The 19,959-nt window shown below is 40.1% G+C and overlaps 1 protein-coding gene across 16 annotated transcripts in view; it reads right to left on the bottom strand.

Annotated features, from left to right (window-relative positions):
• Reps2 (RALBP1 associated Eps domain containing 2) overlaps positions 1-19,959 on the bottom strand; it is a 272,827-nt gene that overhangs the window by 231,483 nt on the left and 21,385 nt on the right. The gene's annotated exons all lie outside the window — the stretch shown is intronic.

Here is a 19,959-nt window from a genome sequence, read left to right as displayed (position 1 = left end):
TGTACTCACTAGGCACCAGTACCACTTCCCTAATTGTGACAACCAAAAGATATCAGCAGACATTCTCAGATGTCTCAAGTATATGGGATTATATAGTCCTCTGCTTGAGGACTATATGTAAAAATATCAAATAGTCACCAAATCATCCTTAATTTATTTGCATTCCAGTCATTATCACCCCTCTCAGTCCCACCTCCCACAGTTCCTCATCCCATTCTCCCCCCTTGCCTCTGAGAAGGTGCCCCCCAGCATACTTCCCCTCCCCCCAGGGCCTCAAGTCTCTAGAGGATTAAGCACATCTTGGCCCACTGAGGACAGACCTCTGCTATATATGTGCCAGGGGCCTGGCACTGACGGGTGTATATTCCTGGTTGGTGGCTCAGACTCTGGGAGCTCCCTGTAGTCACCAAAACTTAACAGCTTAAAATAACATCATGTACTTGCTCATATTATAAAACTTACTAGGAATCTGATCAACATCACTGTCATTTTGGTATCTAAACTGATGGAGCTGAGTTTACCTGCAACATCAGCAGTTGTCATGACAGAAAGGAAAAGAAATAAAGCAAACCACTTGCTAGAGCTTCAAGCTGTTGCCTAGGGCTGAAAATGTAGCTCAGAGTTAGAGCACTTGTCTATGACACACAAGGCCAAAGCACCATCCCCAGCACTAAAGGAGAAATGCTTCTACCTGGAAGAAGATGGGACCTGGAAGAACACCTTGAGCCTTTACAGGCCGCATGCTAAGTGAAGCCACAGCCAAAGCAAACAGGAGGAAGGGACCAGTGATTGTTAAGGGGCAATGTAATCTATCCACACTTGAAATATCCAGAGGCATGAATATTTAAAACATGAAAGATAGTCACAGAAAACTGATAAAACTCCCCACACCTTTTAAGCCAAGAATCCAACCCTAATCTACCTAACACACACTCCACTTCAATGCTAGGTTGTGTTCCATAGAAGAAACTTCTGTGCAGGACAGGTGGTGGCACTTGGCTTTAAGCCTAGCACTCAAGAGGCAGAGGCAGGTGGATCTCTGAGTTCCAGCCAGCCTGGTCTACAGAGTGAGTTCCAGGACAGCGAGGGCTACACAGAAAAAAAAACCCTGTCTCAAAAAAAACAACAAAACAATAAATACAAAAAGATACTCTCACAGTATAGCAAATTTACTTACCCATTTTTATAGAACAACATGTTGGGAAAAAGCCAAGTAGAACATTTCATTTCTACCTCTCTGCAATCGTTTTTGCCTGTTTTCTGCATTCTCAGTCCCTTCCATGACTACTCATGGTTTCATTGAGAAACCTCAGATCAGTCCCCACCCAAACTAAGCTAAAGAATGGCTCTACAATCTAAAAGCATCACAAAAACACAAGTGCATGGTTCCTGAAGGATAATACTCACAATTGACCTCTGTCCTACATGTACATACACATACATACATACATACATATATACATACATACATACATACATACATACACACACAGAGACATTACACATACAAAATTTTCTGCATGTTGTTTCAAAATACAAAATAATGGGATTTTAAAGGAAGCCAATTATATTGAAACACTCATTAAAATACTACAAAATACTAAGTGATGATATAGCAATGTGTACTTTATTATGATATTTAGAATAAAAACTATAGGAGGCAGAGACAAAAGGATCACCAAGTCCCAAGCCAGCCAAAGGTATACACAGAGAGACCTTGCCTCACAAAACAAAAACAAAAATTAAGAAAGAGATTCCAATAATTCTAGTAACTGCCAAAACTCACAATCAATGATCAACAAAAATGATACGTGAAGGTATCTGCAGCAGACCTGGGCATAGTGATCCATGCCTGTAAAACACACTCAGGAAGCTGAAAGGGAGATGCAAAGTCCAAGCTAGGTTGTGCTACAGAGCAACTCTTGTCTCAAAACCTTATCTGCAGAAGTTATAAAAACATCTGTGGTTTACTGTCCTAGGGTATCCATTGCTGTGAAGAGACACCATGACCACAGCAACTCTTAGAAAGGAAAGCTGGGGCTGGCTTACAGCTCAGAAGTTTAATCCATTGTCATGGTGGGAAACATGGTAGCACACAGGCAAACTTGGTGCTAGAAAAGGAGTTGGGCGTTCTACATCTTGATCAGCAAGCAGCAGGAAGAGAGAGTGAAAAGTGGACCTGGCTTGAGCATCAGGGACCTCAAAGCCCACCCCCTATAACCCCTTTCTCTAACAAGGCTGCACCCACTCCAACAAGGCCACACCTCCTAACAGTGTCACTCCCTATGAGCCTACGGAGCCGTTTTCATTCAAACCACCACATTTACTAAGACAAAAGCACAACTCTGGCTGTGTGCTATCATTTGTTGGCTACATCGCTGACTGATAAAAACACAGAACATCCATGATTAATCAAAATGATGTATTTTTCTCCATTCAAGGTCAGGGTTCACTTGAATTCCATCCTATAGATCCTCAGAGAGATGAAATTTAAGGTAAAAATCTATTCTCTTTTTTAAATTAATCTAAGACATAAATCTTTCCAAGAAAGACATAAATATAAAGATGTCTGCTAATACTATCTAGAATGTGTTTTCTGCAAATGACATATACATAAAGGGCTATAATTCTCCTTTTATACCTCCAATGCCTCATCCCCACATATAAGAAAGCTAATGTTAATAAATAAGTGATAAATAACATTAACTAAATATTAATAACTAAAGAAACAAGACCTAGATGAAAGATATGTTAAGTTACCTTTCCTTCTGGACTATCTCCTGATGGAAATCCTGTTATTGACTTTGGCTGACTGCCTAGAATATTTTTGAACTATCCTTTAACCAGGGGAGAAAAGGCAAGCTTTATACTATCCTCAGAATTTACCCTCCACCTACATCCCACATTTCTTGAAATTGTTCTCAGATTTCTTAATCAATATTGAAAGATCTCCTGTGGCTATGAATTTTGGCATGCTTAATGGTAACTATGGAAATGTCCTAATTGAAAACATTCAGCTCCCATTGGATCATCTCATCCCATGAATCACTGGAGAGAATTTATTTAAATCCTCCACATATTTGACACCATATAAAGAATTTTGAAGCACGAGGTAATATAATATATGTCATGGCAGAAACGTTCTAATCTGACTATTCAAAATACTTCTAGGAAATAACGTCCAGGCACTCAAAACCCTGATCTGGGATGTGATTAAACACTTGGAAATTTTAGTGGCTTATCTGTTGTGTAAATGGCACCCTGAAGTTGGGCAAAGCCTATCAAAAAATTGTTCTTTCACCACATCAAAAATACTATTTATTGATCTACCCATAGAAGAGAAGGAGTTAGAAGCTAGGAATCATTTGTTTCTGACCTTTCCTGATAATTCTGTCTTAAATATCAAATGCCTCAAGATTTCTAATTTGAACCAGCATTACTTTTCCTACTTGAAATGCCCTCCACAGCCCCCAGGAATCAGTAGGAGGGATCTTAACCAAGATGCCTAACCGTGACGAACATGGATCAGGAAGAGGCCACCTCCTGTAGCCAGGTAGGACCCCCTGTGGAGGGATAAGGACACCAACCCACCCTCAAAACTTTCAACCCAAAGTTTATCTGCCTAAATGAAATGCAGAGACAAAGATAGAGCAGAGACTGAGGGAATGGCCGACCAATGACCAGCTCAACTTGAGACCCATCCCACGGGCAAGCACCAATCCTTGACACTATTAATGAGACTCCATTATGCTTGCAGACAGGAACCTAGCATGGCTGTCGTCTGAGATGCTCTACCCAGTAGCTGACTAAAATAGATATAGATAACGGCAGCCAAACACCAGACAGAGATTGGGGACTCCGATGAAAGAGTTGGGGGAAGGACTGAAGACCTTGAAAGGGATAGGAACTCCCCAGGAAGACCAACAGAGTCAACCAACCTAGACCCCTAGGAACTCTCAGAGACTGAACCACCAACCAGAGAACATACAAGGGCTGGATCCATGCCCACAGCACATATGTGGCAGACATGCAGACCAGTCTCCATGTGGGCCAACAACTGGAGCAGGGGCTGTCCCTAAAGCTGTAGCCTGACTGGACTGTAAAATCTGTGCCACAACAGGGCTTCCTTGTCTGGCCTCAGCAGGAGAGGAAGCACTTAACCCTGCAGAGACCTGATGACCCAGCATGGAGTTGAGGAGGTGGGATACCCAGAAGAGACCTACCCTCTCAGAGGAGAAGGAGAGGGAGGAAAGGGGAGGGACTCTATGAGGGGGGATGGAGGACAGCATTTGGTATGTTAATTAATTAACAGGGTAATAAAAGATCCAGTGCTACTATTTTGCTCTTGTCCAAGGAACATCTGTTTTGAATTATTAATTGTTATTATGGTGGCGAAGGTAGAGGATTAGATACTGACCTTTATATATATATGTTTTTATACTTTTGCCTTACCTGTAAAGCATACACTAAGATGACATGGCCCTCTTTTCCTGAAGCCTCAGGAGGATTAGCATAATCTTACCCTTACCACGTTGTACTCAGCAATGCCACTCCTCCTGTTAGAGCTCCAAGCATCACTCTGAAGTCAGTGGGAACAGCGCAAGGAAAAAAAGGAAGAAAGAAAGAAAACACAAGAGCAGAAAGAACATGGCAATCAGCCAAGGCTGACAAAATTTCAATAACCTTGGATTTGAAAAGCTATATAAATGTATTTATTATAAAGATGTTCCAGCTTGTTATTATTATCTTCTTTTTATTGAGTAAAAGATCTGTACTCATGCCAGATGACTGAGAAAGCATTAGGAAATTGTTTCTGAAGGATGGTGCTCAGTAATCCAAATCAAGTCAAAAACTTGAGCCCGTGCTATTTGAACAACCCATCATCCATACAAAAAGCAGAGAAGGCAAAGCACTCTTCTTTCCTTAAGGTTTTTATCCTGACTAGTTTATGACAAAAGAAAATGACAAAGATCTGTGGAGTGCTCCACCACAAATGGGACATTAATGTCACATGTGTATGTGTGCATGTGCACACGCGCACATGCGTACACACACTCACACACACGCACACACACACATGGTTCAGGAACCACTGAGAGAGAGGAAGTGAAAGACTAGATAAGCCAGAGACTGAAGGAGAGGTGAAATGATATCCTCTACTCAGTCATGACAAGATGCCCTGCACTCACAGACTTATAGCAGTTTTGGTTGCCTGCATAAGTCCTACACAAGATCAAGCCAGTCGCTGGGCTAGAATGCAGCAGAAACTGCTTACGTGTTCCAACCCCTAACTGAAGAGGTATGGACAGTATATACAGTTGCTTATTTCTGGAAGAGTCATAGATTTCTTTAATGTGTAGATCCTGATAGGTCAACCAAACTTATTGGAATCAATTTTTTTAATGAAACTTGGGAAATATTCATGGATGTTAGGAAACTAGTAAGGGGACATGGGGAGAGAGCTTTCAAGAGAGGGGATACGCAATACAGTAATATAAAGGGCAAGGGGAAATAACAGAACAGAGAGGGTTAAATAGGATTGGGAATGGGATGACAGGGTAAGAAGAGGGAATATGGAAAGAGATGACTCACACTAAAAGCCTTCTGAAAAAGTCATAGGAAAACCTTCTACATTAGAAGGCCTTTGAAATATATGCATATATGTTTTTAAAATAATTTAAATGGGGTTGCCCTATAACAGGGTGACAATATCCCAACTAGACACCATATGCCAGGAAATTAAACCTCCAACACCAGGAAGAGGTTACCTCTTTTTGACTTGCTGACTAGTGAGAATACATGCAGGTTCTTGTCATTGTTCTTGGTTACCCTCCAGAACTTCATAGTAAACCCTATTGCTGAGTCATAAAACAGAGAAATTAGGCTGCTACTGACCTGGAAGCTTTATACCTACTGACTAACTGTCATAATGCTGGATGTTCTATGCATGCTACCAGAGGAGAAAAATAACCATCAATCCTACCCAGCTATAAAACTATGAGCTACAACAATTACTGTCTTGGCAAGCTCTGCTCACTGGTACAATGGTAGCATGAATATTATGGGAGTAACCAACCACGTTTTGATCAACTTTAAATCTGCTTTATGAGACGGAATCCATATCCAACACCATTATCAGAACCAAGGACCTATGATTATATAGGACCTATGCTTAGACCTATGGAAACACAGTATTATTCTGCTAAATGGACATAGTATTAAAAACAACTCCTAAAATGACATACTGCTATAACCATAGATTAGTTTATCTCTCAACTCTCATCAGAGAAGCTTCTTATTATAGCAGATGGCAACTAAAACAAAGACCCACAACTGGTCAATATGTAAAGAATAAGAGACTGCAATGCAGACAACTCAACCCTATATAGGATTTTTATGTCACACTCATTCACCCCAAGGCTCAGGAATGTTTGTGGAAGGGGAGGCAGAAAAGTTGTAAGAATCAAAACTGGTAGATGACTAAAACGAACAGAGTGCTTTCTGGACACAACAGGGTAGTTGCACCTATGACCTCACAAAGATTGTAACAGCGTGCACATGCTCCAGACAGTCAAAATCCCAGCATGGAGCCATGGCTGGGGAGTGGGAGAGACTTCCCAGCCCTAGCTAAAGAGCAAGGCAGCTTCATACCCCAGAGTGTTTAGATAACACAAATCAGACTCAATCTGCTTGAAAATGAAAGGAGAAACATGAAGATGAAGATGGCTGTGTGGGGTGGATCTGGGAGGAGTTAGGGAGTTGAATGTTATCAAAATACACTAAGTGAAATTCTGAAAACAATGTAATAAAAAGAAGACAAGAAGTTGATAGTAGTTGCAGAGGCAGATCTAGGAGTTATGGAAAGGAGTTGGAGGTGAATGTGATCAAAATACACTATGAAATTCTGAAGGAATTAATAAAAACATTAAAAATAAAATTGTATTAAAATAATACATATTTTGATATCAATGACAATATTAAATACTTTTACCAATACTGAGTTGAATTTGAAATAAAGACCTTCACTATATCACTGCCCTTTGAGAAGTACAACTATCCAGGGACCACAACGGTATGAGTATGTAAGGTGAGAGCCATAGGAAAAGCCCTAGAGATGGACATGACACAGCACAGAGAGGCTAAGCACAGTCACTGAGAATCACAGATGGTGATGAGGCCATCCCTGAAACAATCTCCACCTTTCAAACACCCAAAGCCCTATGGAGCAGTAATAAACACCCAGGCATGTGTCCCCCAATCCATGACCAACACAATTGTGAGAATGCTCACTACAAGACACTGAGATGGCCTTTTAGGCACCCAAAACAGATACTTACCATGTTTTCCATGCACTTTGATATAACCACAAAAGTAATAACAAAGGAGCCTGAGTCTTCAGACAAGATTAGAAAGTAAATAAGAATCAAATCAGGTATGGGGGCACATGCCAATAATCCTAGCCTGTGAGAGAGGCTGAAGCAGGGGGATCCCTTCAAGGTAGAGGCTAGCCTAAGGTACATTGTGAGTTCAAGACCAACCTGGGATACACATTAAAAGTCTAACTCTAAAAGAAAAGCGGTAGTAAGGAAAGAAAACAAAGTGGGAAGGAAAGGAAAAGGAAGGAGAATGAAAAGAAGGAGGGAGAAGTTGGAGAAATAAAACAGTGAAATAAAGTCATTCCCACTGGCTGAGTACCTGGGAGTTTGCAAGCAGGAGTTGGTTTCAACAAGTAAAGAGCTTTACTTCTAATCAACTCCTGCTAATAGGAATAGCAGGGCCTATTACTGTGTTATCCTGGGTGTTGCCTAAATGAAATTCCTACCCATTCCCAGAAAAGGGAATTAGCACCCTAACTCTCCACTGGGGACAGTGGTACAGGCCTATAATCCCAGCTACTAAGGACAACATGGAGGCTGAGGCAGGAAGATTACAAGTTCAATGCCTAAGTGGGCTACAGAGTAAATTCAAGGCCAGCCTAGAAAACCTACTGAGAGTCCATTTCCAATTTAAAATCAAAAGAGGACTGGAGAAACAGCTCAGTCGTCCTGTGCTTGTCTAACATGTGTGAGACCCTCAGTACAATCCCAAAACCACAAAAAACAAAATATCTCTTTCAATGCTCAATTGAAATAATCTGGGAATCTGTTTCATTTTAATTCCACAAACTCAGAATGGAAAAATACCCAAAATATAGAGTTTAAAGAATATAAAAGGCCAGGTATAGTAGCTCACGTGTACAATCTCAGCACTTGAGAGGCTGAGGCAAGAGTATCTTTATAAATCTAATGCCAATGTGGACAACATAATGATTCCAGGAGTGCCAGCTATAGTATGAGACACTCTACAACGAAAACAGTTCAAGAAAAAAAAAAGGAAGGGTAATCCTGGCTCACAGTTCAAGGATACAGTCTTAGTCAGGGCTTCTATTCCTGCACAAACATCATGACCAAGAGGCAAGTTGCGGAGGAAAGGGTTTATTCAGCTTACACTTCCACATTGCTGTTCATCACCAAAGGAAGTCAGGACTTAAATTCAAGCAGGTCAGGAAGCAGGAGCTGATGCAGAGGCCATGGAGTGATGTTACTTACTGGCTTGCTTCCCCTGGCTTTCTCACCTTGCTTTCTTATAGAACCCAGGACCACCAGCCCAGGGATGGCAACATCCACAAGGGGCCCTCCACCCTTGATCACTAAATGAGAAAATGCCTTACAGCTGGGTTTCATGAAAGCATTTCCACAACTGAGGCTCCTTTCTCTGAGATAACTCCAGCTTGTGTCAAGTTGACACATAAAACCAGCCAGTACACAGCTGAGGAATGCCGAATGGCTGAGAAACACCTAAAGAAATGTTCAACATCTTTAGTCATAAGGGAAATGCAAATCAAAACAACCCTGAGATTTCACCTCACACCAGTGAGAATGGCTAAGATCAAAAACTCAGGTGACAGCAGATACTGGCGAGGATGTGGAGAAAGAGGAACACTCCTCCATTGTTGGTGGGATTGCAGACTGGTAAAACCATTCTGGAAATCAGTCTGGAGGTTCCTCAGAAAATTGGACATTGAACTGCCTGAGGATCCAGCTATACCTCTCTTGGGCATATACCCAAAAGATGCCTCAACATATAAAAGAGACACGTGCTCCACTATGTTCATCGCAGCCTTATTTATAATAGCCAGAAGCTGGAAAGAACCCAGATGCCCTTCAACAGAGGAATGGATACAGAAAATGTGGTACATCTACACAATGGAATACTACTCAGCTATCAAAAACAACGACTTCATGAAATTCGTAGGCAAATGGTTGGAACTGGAAAATATCATCCTGAGTGAGCTAACCCAATCACAGAAAGACATACATGGTATGCACTCATTGATAAGTGGCTATTAGCCCAAATGCTTGAATTACCCTAGATCCCTAGAACAAACGAAACTCAAGACGGATGATCAAAATGTGAATGCTTCACTCCTTCTTTAAATGAGGAAAAAGAATACCCTTGGCAGGGAAGGGAGAGGCAAAGATTAAAACAGAGACTGAAGGAACACCCATTCAGAGCCTGCCCCACATGTGGCCCATACATATACAGCCACCCAATTAGACAAGATGGATGAAGCAAAGAAGTGCAGACCGACAGGAGCCGGATGTAGATCGCTCCTGAGAGACACAGCCAGAATACAGCAAATACAGAGGCGAATGCCAGCAGCAAACCACTGAACTGAGAATAGGTCCCCTGTTGAAGGACTCAGAGAAAGAACTGGAAGAGCTTGAAGGGGCTCGAGACCCCAAAAGTACAACAATGCCAAGCAACCAGAGCTTCCAGGGACTAAGCCACTACCTAAAGACTATACATGGACTGACCCTGGACTCTGACCCCATAGGTAGCAATGAATATCCTAGTAAGAGCACCAGTGGAAGGGGAAGCCCTGGGTCCTGCTAAGACTGAACCCCCAGTGAACTAGTCTATGGGGGGAGGGCGGCAATGGGGGGAGGGTTGGGAGGGGAACACCCATAAGGAAGGGGAGGGGGGAGGGGGATGTTTGCCCGGAAACCGGGAAAGGGAATAACACTCGAAATGTATATAAGAAATACTCAAGTTAATAAAAAAAAAACCAGCCAGTACACAGTCCATCATGACAGGGAAGCAGTTGGCACTTGGAGCAACTGGTCACATCAGTCCTCAATCAGAAAGCAGACAGTGACCAGGCTTGCTAGTGCTCTGCTTGCCCTCTCCATTTTATCCTGTCTAGGGAATGGCCCTGCCTATAGTCGAAATAGGTGTTCCCACATTAATTAACATGGTCAAGATCATCTCTCACATTCTCAGAGGCTAACTTTAATCTAGATAATTCCTCGTGGGTATTTCCAGAGGCTTGCCTTGTAGGTGATTCTAGACTCTGTCAAGTTGACAACAGTAACAATCAGAGACATGAAAATCCTGGTGTAAAAAATGCTAGTGATAATTGTGTAGTATTTTTTAATATCTTTAATATTGAACTGTAGGCTTAAAATTATTAAAATGGCAATTCAGTGTATGCTTATTTAAAATATTTACATAGTTAAGATGCAAGGAAGAAAAAAATCTAGAAATTTTTAAAAAAATTAAAAAGACAACTGCCTGCATAAAGAAATAAAACAGAGCCAGGTGTGATGGCATATGGTTTATTCCCAGCACAGGAGAAGAGGGGGGGGCAGCCACAGCTCTATAGCAAGTTCAAGGCCAACCTGAACTACATGAAACTAGTATTTTAAAAAAGCACAAAGAAAGAGAGGAGAGGAAGAGAGAGAGAGAAAGTGAGGGAGAAAGAAAGATTTAGAGAAAACCGAGAACTCAAGAGGCAGACGCAGATGAATCTCTAACTTTCCATATAGCAAGTTCCAGGCCAACCTGAGTTACACAGTGACACCCTATCTCAAAAAAGCAAAAAACAAACAAACAAAACAGATTCAAAAAAAGAAAAAAGGCAATAGAGAAAGGAAAAAACATGAAAACAAAAAAAAGAAGAGAGGGGAAGGAAGGTTAGCTAGCCATGAATGGTGAAATTATTCATTCCCATTTTATAGTGACTAACTCAATCCTATTAGGTATATTCAGCCTGTCTGTCTGCCATACTAGACAGTAAATGTAGGGCCATACGCCTGCTACGCAAGCACTGCACCAATGAGCCTTATTCCTAGCCCTTATATTGTGCTTATTTAAATGTTTGAAACAGTGGCTTCTGAAACTTTCTAGGCTGGCTTTGAATTCAGTCTGTAGTCCAAGCAAGCTCTGAATTTGTAATCCCTTTGCCTCAAACCCCCAAGTAGTTGGGGGTGACAGGTTGACACCACCAGTCCCAGTTTTAGATATGAACAGTTTTTGAAAACTTTTCAGTCATAAAATTTTCAATCTAAAACATTAATGTAAGATATTCCATGACATTGAGCACTCTAGTATATCATATCTAAATTACTACAGGCTTAAATAATATTTTGACCAAATGATCAAAATTACAAGAAATCACTAATCCAGAAAAAAAAATCAAGCAAACCCAAACTTGGCACTTATAACAAAATAATGTCATGACATATCCTTCTTCGAAATGTCAATGTGATCAAAGAAAAAGAAAGGCTGGGCATGGTGGTACTTGCCTGCAATATCAGCACTTCAGAAGCGAGAGCAGGAGGATTGCCACAAGTGAGAGGTCAGCCTAGTCTATAAAGCAGGTTCCTGGACTACATAGTGAAACCCTGTGTCAGATAAGAAGAAAAGAACAGAGATGAATGCTTACAGGAACTATTCCAGATCAAAGAAAACGAAAGAGCTATGACAAATCAATTCCATATGCCATGTTGGCTACAGCCTACAGTGGAGAGGAACTACTCCAACAAAGAACGTTTTAGGGATAACGAAGGAATCTGAAATCTAGATCATAGACTAGAAGGTTGCATTAATATTAAATTTTCTCTTTTTGGCTTTATTTTGTTTTGTTTTGTAGTACTGGGGATTGAACCTAGGGTCTCATACATACAGGGAAAGTACTCTACCACGAATCAATATCACATATTTGCAGCCCATACTTTCTATATTCAAATAATAATAATATATTCATATATACAGGTTTTAAACTTAACGCTTCAGTGGAAAACTGTGAAAATCATATCTCAACTGGAAATTATAAAATTAAAGGCAAAAAGAGCTGCATGTAAATGTTATAATCTAGTTAAAGAACGTATTTCTTGAAAAAGTCTGGGTTTGCAACTCTAAAACTACCTCATGTATATACTAGAATTGGACAGGTGAACATAAGTTTACATATTTAAAGTATAAGAAATTTTGATACTTACAACTTGAGCTCAAATGAGTTTATAGAGAGCAACGGTTTTATAATACAGATATATAAAGTAAGTGGGAAGAAAAGAGAGGGGTGGAGAGAAACAGAGTCACTGTAACAAACATTAAATAAACCTAGGTCAATGGAGATACAAGACACGTTGGTATTAGTGCTAGTTCCCGCACTTTGAAATTACTTCAAAGTAAAATGTCAGCCTGAAACCTTTAGTCACTACATGGCAGACAACCACCTACATAACCAGAAATGTTCACACTGGGAAGAAAAAGATGTCTGTGTTATGAGTCCTGGAAGCTGGAGAACACACTGGCTAGAGCCATACTAATATAATAGGATTCCAATACAATTTATCTTCATTTTTGTAGGGCATAGTCTATTTACCTTAGCCACATATTTATCACAAATACTCAAAAAATGAGATTGATTGATCCACAAATGAACACTAAATGAATGAGCAATTTTTCAAGGAAAAACGGAATATGTGCGTTGTCTTAAGGCACCTCTCCCAAGATACTTTAACTATAAAGGGAGAAGTAGCAATTTGGCAGTAAAAAAAACTAGCAGATTGTAATCTAAACAAGAAATCAAGGTATATGTCCTGTAACAAGACTGACCAAAATCATATCCCTGATAAGATAATAAAAATATGCATAATCTTTTTTACCATTCTTGCCCCCAAATTAACAATTTTATTTGAACCATACATCAAACAAAGCCAGACACAGTGCCTTATAACTCTAAGTCCAGCACCCAGGAGGCTGGGACAGGATAAAGAGTTCATGGGTTCAATGTCAACTTTAGCTACAATGTGAGTTTGAGGCCAATCTGGGCTACACAAATCAGACTATGTCGGGGAGGGAGGGGGGTGAGGGAGGGAGGGAGGGAGGGAGGGAGGGAGGGAGGGAGGGAGAGAGGTCAGACAAGCTCAAATTTGAGGGACTTTCTATGAAATAAACAACCCATGTTTTTCAAAAAGTATCATGAAATAAAAGATTAAGAAACTGACAGTGTGACAGACTGGGCAATACTAAAGACAAGCCTTAAATCTGAGTGTGTGGGAGAAGAACCAAGCAGATCTCTGATTGGTCTAAACAATGGAACATAGGACAGCCAGGGATATATAGAAAAACCCTGTTTCAAGACAGAGAGAGAGGGAGAGAGGGAGGGAGTCGGGGAGAGAGAAACTGATAGAATTCTAATGCAAATTAGTAGTAATGAACTGATATCAGCCCAACTGTTCTTCTTTTCTTCAGATTTGGTTTTTGTGGGGCTTTTTGGATTTGGTTTTAGTTTTTTTGGGTTTGGGTTTAGGTTTTATTTTGTTTTTTGAGAAAAGGTATCAGGGTTTCACTGTATAGGATGGCCTCAAACTTGTAGCGATCTACCCATCTCTATTTTCTGGATACTGAGATTCCAAGCCGACACTACCATCCCTTGAGCTCTGTGGTTGTTTGAATGAAAATGGCCCCGTAGATTCATATATTTGAATGCTTGGTCTGCAATTGGTGGGATTATTTGTTCCAGATTAGAAGGTGTGGTATTACTGTAGAAGCTGTGATACTCAGCTTAGCTTTGAGTTTTCAGAAACCCACAGTTAGCTCCCTGTCTGCCTCCTGGGTTGCTGCCTCAACATGTAAACTCTCCGCCATTGCTCCAGTGCTCGTGTGCCTGCTGCTGTGCTCCCCACTATGTCATGGACTCACTCTCTATAACTGCAAACAACTAAACATTTTCTTTTAGAAGTTGCCTTTGTAACAACAGTAGAAAAGGAACTAAGACAAGCTCAATCTCCTTTTTAGATTAATTTGTATTTACTTGTACATGTGCCTGTGTGAGCTTCTGTGAATCATGTGTGCGCAGGTGCCTGTGAAAGCCAGAGAGCACCAGATCCTCCTGAAATTGAATTATAGGTGGTTATGGGCCAATAAGAGTGCTGGGATTCAAACCTGGGGCCTCTGCAAGAGAAATAAGTACTCTTAATGGCTGAGCATCTCTTGAGCCCATCGATTCTTTCATTCTTGATAAGGGTACTTATGTTTGTATGCAAAATTAACACTAAGGAAGGTAAGTGTGGATTAAAGTACTTTTGCAACTTTCCTATGTCATTTTCTGTAAACATCCCTTTAGTGAATGAGTGGATAGTCTGAGTGGAGTGAACATGCATGTGCATCTCTAGTCTCACTCAGAGCTCCACTTGAAATATAATACAGGGCTCTTTCTTTAAATAAAAAAGGCTTAAACCTAGAAGCCCAAGAGAAAGGAAATGGGGAGCAAATTATATGGCTGAAAAACTGACAGGCGACGACGACAGGAAGAAGGTTAATTCACACAACACAGTCTGGAGGAGCATCTAGACCTATCTGAGGAATAGCTAGAGCTAGAGGCAGAAGGACAAACCTCTGACATCAGTAGTTTAGGTAGCACTTGGAAACACTGCCCTGCTCTACCACTTAGCAAATCTCTCTTCCTCTTACTGAAGGGACCACTTTAGACTTAGACTTCCACTTATTGCTCAAACATAGAAAGGCAAATAAGCAAAACTGAGTGTTCAAGATTGCCTAACAAGGCTTCATGTTTAGAATCAGGCATCCATCCCCTTTTGGGTGCACGATGATTAAGTCCTACATTTTGCAGTTCTGTCTTCCATGCCATCTACCTAATTCAGTGGATCTCTATGAGTTCAAGGCTACCCTGTTCTAAACAGGGAGTTGTAGGCAGGCCAGGACTGAATAGCGAGAGATCTTCTCTCTCTCAAAAAACATAAAAAATAGATGAAACAAATCAAGTCACTGTGGTACTCAAATGATGATAAAAATATATCTCAACGAGATAGAACTTACAGTTCAAACATACACCCTTATATTTACAGTCAACTGATTGTAGATAGGATTCCATAAGAATCAGATAGAACAAGGAAAGAAAGTACAGTCTTGGAGACCCAGCACTGTGGAGGTAGAAGCAAGAGAATCACAAGTTTAAGGTCATCCTTGGCTACCAAGCAAATTCAAGTCCAGCCTGGAACCCATGAGATCCAGAATCATAAAAAGCAAAACAAATTAAAAAAAAACAGCCATTCAACTAATGGTGCTAAGAAAACCACAGGCCCATGTACAAAAGAATAAATCTGAACCATTACTTTACAGAACATAGTCAAATTAACTCAAAATGGATTTTTAAAACTCCAACATGTAAACTATACCTACAAACTCATAGGAAAAAATATGTAAATCCCTGTGACCTTGGATTAGGCAATGGCTTCTTAAACATGATGCCAAAGGCCATGAGATGGCTGAATGGGGAAACGTGCTTGCCACCAAGCCTACCAACCTGAGTTTGATCCCCAGGACCCACATGAGAGAGAAAAGCAACTCCAGAAACTGTCCTCTGATATCCACATGCATGCTATGGCACATGTGTGCCCATCCCAACACTCAAATCAATAAATACAATTTAAATTCTTTAAGAGTTTAAAAGTATTTTTAAGAAACACGTCAAAAATGTAAATGACAAAAGAAAGTAAGCCCTCATCAAAGTTAAAACTTCCTTGTTTCAAAGGACACCAAAAAGAAAGAAAAACTCAATCGAAGAATGGGAGAAAATTTTTGTAAATTTTTTATCTGATGTCATATCTATATCTAGAACATATTTTACAACCATTACAATTCAAGCTATAAAGAAAAGCAATACAATTGTTCAAATGGACAAGCAAGAACATACATATATCTATAAAGAAACACACAGGGCTGGAATGTGGCTCACTCAGTGGCTCAGTTAGTGCTTTCCTAGCACACACAAAGCTCTGAGTGTAATCCTCAGAACCAAATAAATTGTGTGTAGTGGTGCACAGCCATAATTCCCGTACCTGAAAGGGGGGGTACATGGAGGAAGGTCACAAATTTGAGATCATCTTCTACCTATAGCTAGCATTAGAGACCAGCTTGGAAGACATAAGGCACTATCTCCAAAAAAAAAAAGCCCTGAAAATATGCAAGTATCCAATAAGTGTATGAGGAGATCCTCAAAGCTAGACATGGTGGTATACACCTGTAATCCCAGGACTCGGGAGGCTGAAGCAGGAGGATTATTGCAAGTTCAAGGATAGCCCAAGCTACATAGTAAACTCTAGACCAATATAGGCTACATAATAAAACTGTCTCAAAACAAATAAGTAGGAGGGAAATGGAAGAGTTTAATATTAAAAGTCATCTAGGGACTACCAATTAAACCTACAGTATGAGGCAGACATGAGAGTGCATGTTCATAATCCATAGAGGGGGTACCATGTTTCAAAATGGTAAAGCTCAATGGGCTACCGCTACACACCTACTAGGCTAGCTAAACTCAAAACAATAGACAATGATAACTGGTAACAAGGATGTGAAGGAATGAGAAGCCTCACAGTGGTGTAAGGATTAAGACACTACAGCTGTTTTGCAAAAGAGTCTAGAAGTTCCTCAAACGGGTAGCCACACAGAATGTAATACAACGCTATTCCCACATAAAATTTCAAAACATGTCCAAACACACACACATGTGTTCACAGCAGCACTATTCCACAACAGCCTAAAGGTAAGGCTAAAAACAGGTGTCTATCAACTGATGAATCAAGAAATAAAATGTAACATATCTATAAAATGGTATATTACTGGGCCATAAGAAGTACTAATACAACATAGATGAACCTAGAAAACATGCTACATGGAGTTAGTCAGTGACAAGTAACTATATATTATATGACTGCATTTCTTTTTTGTTTGTTAGGGGTTTTGGCAGGGGTTAAAGATGTATTTATTTTATGTATGTGAGTACACTGTAGCTATCTTCAAACACACCACAAGAGGGCACCAGATCCCATTACAGATGGTTGTGAGTCACCATGTGGTTTCTAGGAATTGAACTCAGGACCTCTGCAGAGCAGTCAGTGCTCTTAACTGCTGAGCCATCTCTCCAGCTCAGCATTTCTTTTTGTTTCTTGGTTTTTTTAAAACATACTCTTGCTCTCTGTATCCAGAAAGACATGAAATCACTAGGCCATCCAGATTAACCCCAAACTTGCAGAGATTGTCCTGCCTCAGTCTCCCACATGCTGCAATCATAGGAGTTCACCATGGTGCTCAACTTTATGGGTTCATTTCTATGAGATGTCCAGACTAAGCAAATACATAAACATAAACAGAGCCTCTGTAGTGTCTAGGAACAGGAGGATTGGAGGTCACCACTAGGAAATATGGGGATTCTCTTGGAAGTGATGAAAATAGTCTAGAATTAAGTAATTGTTATCGGTGTACAACTCTGTGACTATAGTAAAACCATTGATTTGCATACTTTAAATGTACACGTTTTATGGGATGTGGGCTACAGTTCAGTAGCACTGTTATGTTTTAAGTGAAAAAATAGAAAAAAATTTAATTGCATGATGTTCCAAACTTCATTATGTCAAGCAAACTAAGTTCAAACTAAGTGGGTGGAGAGTATGTCATTGTAATCATGTGTGTATAAAATCATCTCAGTCCAGGTGTCTTAATTCAGATTATTAAACTGTCAATGTTTATACATTGGCTGAAAGCCCAAAAGTAGAAAGCAATATGGTCAGAAACAAAAAGAGCTGGAGAAATTACAATTACTTCTCCAGCAAAAGAAACCCATTAACTTGTGAGATTTATGATAAAATGTATTAATCTCAGCTTCATTGGGAAGGATTGTGGACATTTATGACTAAAAACTAATATGGGCACAGAAAGAAAACTGAAGCCAAGAATATTTGAGATAGGCTGTAGCCATCTCTCCAGCCCCACCTCCCACCCAATTTCTACATTCTTAACAAGAAGGCCTTCTGTACACTGACTCTAACAGAAAAGGCAAAAGCAGTAATTCTATCTCAGTACTTATTCAGTGCACATGAGAAGTAGAGCTGTTGCTTTTAGTTGCAAAACTAAAATCTTTGGCATTTTCTCCAGATGGTCTCTAAAATTCTCAAAGCTATATAGTACATTTTATTTCAACACCATGAAGCTATTATTTACATATAAGACAAATTTCTGAAAGAAAGGTAAGAAAATAGCAAAATTAGTGTGTGGTGCTTCTCTAAGAATTTGCCTAAGGAATATTAAAAAAAAAAAAAGGAGAAATGGGATCAGATTCCATCCTTGGCTACGTGTGTGAAGCCGATACTAAAACCATCAAGGAGAGCTGCCCTTCCCAAAGGAGCTGCTCCATCAAGAAGCCATAGAAGCTGTTGCTTGATAACATCTCAGAGCTCGCCTGCTCAACCTGACTGTCTCCTACTTCTTGATTTAGAAGTACACGGTGCTTTAAGCAGAGAACCTTCAGTTCTTAAAGTAGGGCTTCTTAAACTTTTGCCATTCATAACCTTTTTGCCTAAGTATATAGGTATATTAAATAATATTACAATTCAAATATTCACTGATAATAAATAAGTAAATTTTATTTAAAATAATTATTTAGTGTACTTATAATGTCATTTGTTCAAGACTAAAGCAAATTTGCAAACTAATGCAATGGGTGTGCTTGCTTGTTTTTTACATAAAAATTAAATTCTGGAGTAATGTTTGCTACTGCAAGACATAGGGCATCCTTAAGACTTCACACAAGGGGTTGGGGATTTAGCTCAGTGGGAGAGCACTTGCCTAGCGAGCGAGCGCAAGGCCCTGGGTTCGGTCCCCAGCTCCGAAAAAAGAAAAAAAAAAGACTTCACACAAATGATCACTGTCAGTTCTGAGAATGCGGCTTCAGATAAATATGTAGTGTAAAATGGGAAAGGTATGCTAAAGGAATTTCAGAAATTGTTGAAATCGTAACCCAAAATTCATTGAATGACTTTTGTTTTATGAAATTCAAGATCACAATTCAATTTCTATAATCAAACACTCATTCATTTGTGAACTTTCTAACACAAAGTAGCCCAAAGCTAGATTAACTTGATATTTACATGCCCAGTATTGGTAGTAGGAAAATATTATTTTCTAAAATTGAACTACTAGTTCTATAAGCACAAAGCACTTTATACTTAAGGTGAACTGGGGGACACTACAGTTCATAACATACGAGAGTCTCAAATCTGAGACAAGGTGCCTCAGGCAGCCGTCACTGGTGCCGTGTGGTGGGCTGGAGAGTACAACATGCACACTGGTGTTCAGAACCGGGGTACACTAGAGGCATGTAACACAAGGTGGGGGAGTGCTGCCAAAAGACAGTTGATTCTCAATTCATTTCTGGTTACTGCGCATTCAGTTACGCAACCCCATATCAGGATGTGACCTACAACCTAAGAAGCTGGGTTCTTGGGTGAGAAAATCGCCCCTACTGCATCTCTACACCAACCTCATGTTCCGCACCCTGATCATCAACTAAAGAAGGGGAAAGCTGTTACTCATCACCATAGGGTAGCTTTGATGATCATATTGACCTGACCTGCAAAGGAAGGCTTGTAATTCATAATTCAACAGAGTGCCAGTGTGCCGATACCTACATTTGCAAGATAAAGTTACATTTTGAGGTGAAAAAAAATCAATAGTCATTTTTTTATCTCACAACTTTAAACAATGGAAGTTGGGAAGCGGCTCCTGACAAAGCACGCTACTATACATTTGCCAAGCAAGCTGTCACTCGCA

This window comes from Rattus norvegicus, chromosome X (assembly GCF_021556685.1).
Source record: "Rattus norvegicus strain SHRSP/BbbUtx chromosome X, alternate assembly SHRSP_T2T, whole genome shotgun sequence".
Classification (NCBI taxonomy): Eukaryota; Metazoa; Chordata; class Mammalia; order Rodentia; family Muridae; genus Rattus; species Rattus norvegicus.
This window is presented reverse-complemented; position numbering and strand designations above follow the sequence as displayed.